Here is a 3,129-nt window from a genome sequence, read left to right as displayed (position 1 = left end):
TTCCTGTACATAGCTCCACATTGATCTGGTACTTCCTGTACATAGCTCCATATTGATCTGGTACTTCCTGTACATAGCTCCACATTGATCTGGTACTTCCTGTATATAGCTCCACATTGATCTGGTACTTCCTGTATATAGCTCCATATTGATCTGGTACTTCCTGTATATAGCTCCACATTGATCTGGTACTTCCTGTATATAGCTCCACATTGATCTGGTACTTCCTGTACATAGCTCCATATTGATCTGGTACTTCCTGTATATAGCTCCACATTGATCTGGTACTTCCTGTATATAGCTCCACATTGATCTGGTACTTCCTGTACATAGCTCCACATTGATCTGGTACTTCCTGTATATAGCTCCACATTGATCTGGTACTTCCTGTATATAGCTCCATATTGATCTGGTACTTCCTGTACATAGCTCCATATTGATCTGGTACTTCCTGTACATAGCTCCACATTGATCTGGTACTTCCTGTACATAGCTCCACATTGATCTGGTACTTCCTGTACATAGCTCCACATTGATCTGGTACTTCCTGTACATAGCTCCACATTGATCTGGTACTTCCTGTACATAGCTCCATATTGATCTGGTACTTCCTGTACATAGCTCCATATTGATCTGGTACTTCCTGTACATAGCTCCACATTGATCTGGTACTTCCTGTATATAGCTCCATATTGATCTGGTACTTCCTGTACATAGCTCCATATTGATCTGGTACTTCCTGTACATAGCTCCATATTGATCTGGTACTTCCTGTACATAGCTCCACATTGATCTGGTACTTCCTGTACATAGCTCCACATTGATCTGGTACTTCCTGTATATAGCTCCACATTGATCTGGTACTTCCTGTATATAGCTCCACATTGATCTGATACTTCCTGTATATAGCTCCACATTGATCTGGTACTTCCTGTATATAGCTCCATATTGATCTGGTACTTCCTGTACATAGCTCCATATTGATCTGGTACTTCCTGTACATAGCTCCACATTGATCTGGTACTTCCTGTACATAGCTCCATATTGATCTGGTACTTCCTGTATATAGCTCCATATTGATCTGGTACTTCCTGTATATAGCTCCATATTGATCTGGTACTTCCTGTATATAGCTCCATATTGATCTGGTACTTCCTGTACATAGCTCCACATTGATCTGGTACTTCCTGTACATAGCTCCATATTGATCTGGTACTTCCTGTACATAGCTCCACATTGATCTGGTACTTCCTGTATATAGCTCCATATTGATCTGGTACTTCCTGTACATAGCTCCATATTGATCTGGTACTTCCTGTACATAGCTCCACATTGATCTGGTACTTCCTGTACATAGCTCCATATTGATCTGGTACTTCCTGTACATAGCTCCACATTGATCTGGTACTTCCTGTACATAGCTCCATATTGATCTGGTACTTCCTGTACATAGCTCCATATTGATCTGGTACTTCCTGTACATAGCTCCATATTGATCTGGTACTTCCTGTACATAGCTCCACATTGATCTGGTACTTCCTGTACATAGCTCCACATTGATCTGGTACTTCCTGTATATAGCTCCACATTGATCTGGTACTTCCTGTATATAGCTCCACATTGATCTGATACTTCCTGTATATAGCTCCACATTGATCTGGTACTTCCTGTATATAGCTCCACATTGATCTGGTACTTCCTGTACATAGCTCCACATTGATCTGGTACTTCCTGTATATAGCTCCACATTGATCTGGTACTTCCTGTATATAGCTCCACATTGATCTGGTACTTCCTGTACATAGCTCCACATTGATCTGGTACTTCCTGTACATAGCTCCACATTGATCTGGTACTTCCTGTACATAGCTCCATATTGATCTGGTACTTCCTGTACATAGCTCCACATTGATCTGGTACTTCCTGTACATAGCTCCACATTGATCTGGTACTTCCTGTACATAGCTCCACATTGATCTGGTACTTCCTGTACATAGCTCCACATTGATCTGGTACTTCCTGTACATAGCTCCACATTGATCTGGTACTTCCTGTATATAGCTCCACAGTGATCTGGTACTTCCTGTACATAGCTCAATATTGATCTGGTACTCCCTGTACATAGCTCCATATTGATCTGGTACTTCCTGTACATAGCTCCATATTGATCTGGTACTTCCTGTATATAGCTCCACATTGATCTGGTACTTCCTGTACATAGCTCCATATTGATCTGGTACTTCCTGTTTATAGCTCCACATTGTTACGAGACTCACTAATTGGTTCTATTCCTGATTTACTGCGTGTAACTATACTGCATCTTTGTACTGTCTGTTCTTTGGGAAACTACGTCTCAATACCATTCAATGGAAAACGTGGAGAACTGATTTGCATTATGTGTTATTATCATTATATAAGTAAACACAGAATGTTTTTTTTTCTTCTGAGGAAGTTGTTGACCTGTAACCATGGGAACGATAGGTGACGAGGTCACTATTTATCCTCGAGCACTTGAGACGACACGGAACAGAGAGAACAAAACTTCTAACGAAATGTATGTTATAGGTTCTAGTACAAAAGGACAGCTGCAGTAATATAATATCTAATATCCGTGCTTTTACACCTGCATTGTTTGCTGTTTGGGGTTTTAGGCTGGGTTTCTGTACAGCACTTTGAGATATCAGCTGATGTACGAAGGGCTATGTAAATAAATTTGATTTGATTTGATTTGATATCCTGTAACCAGAGAACACTATGTGATGGTATAGATAACACTATGTGATGGTATAGATAACACTATGTGATGGTATAGATAACACTATGTGATGGTATAGATAACACTATGTGATGGTATAGATAACACTATGTGATGGTATAGATAACACTATGTGATGGTATAGATAACACTATGTGATGGTATAGATAACACTATGTGATGGTATAGAGAACACTATGTGATGGTATAGATAACACTATGTGATGGTATAGACAGCATACTGTTTTAGAGAACACTATGTGATGGTATAGATAACACTATGTGATGGTATAGATAACACTATGTGATGGTATAGAGAACACTATGTGATGGTATAGAGAACACTATGTGATGGTATAGATAACACTATGTGA

The sequence above is a fragment of the Oncorhynchus keta genome, chromosome 7 (genome assembly GCF_023373465.1).
Source record: "Oncorhynchus keta strain PuntledgeMale-10-30-2019 chromosome 7, Oket_V2, whole genome shotgun sequence".
NCBI lineage: Eukaryota > Metazoa > Chordata > Actinopteri > Salmoniformes > Salmonidae > Oncorhynchus > Oncorhynchus keta.
Note: the sequence above shows the minus strand (reverse complement) of the source record.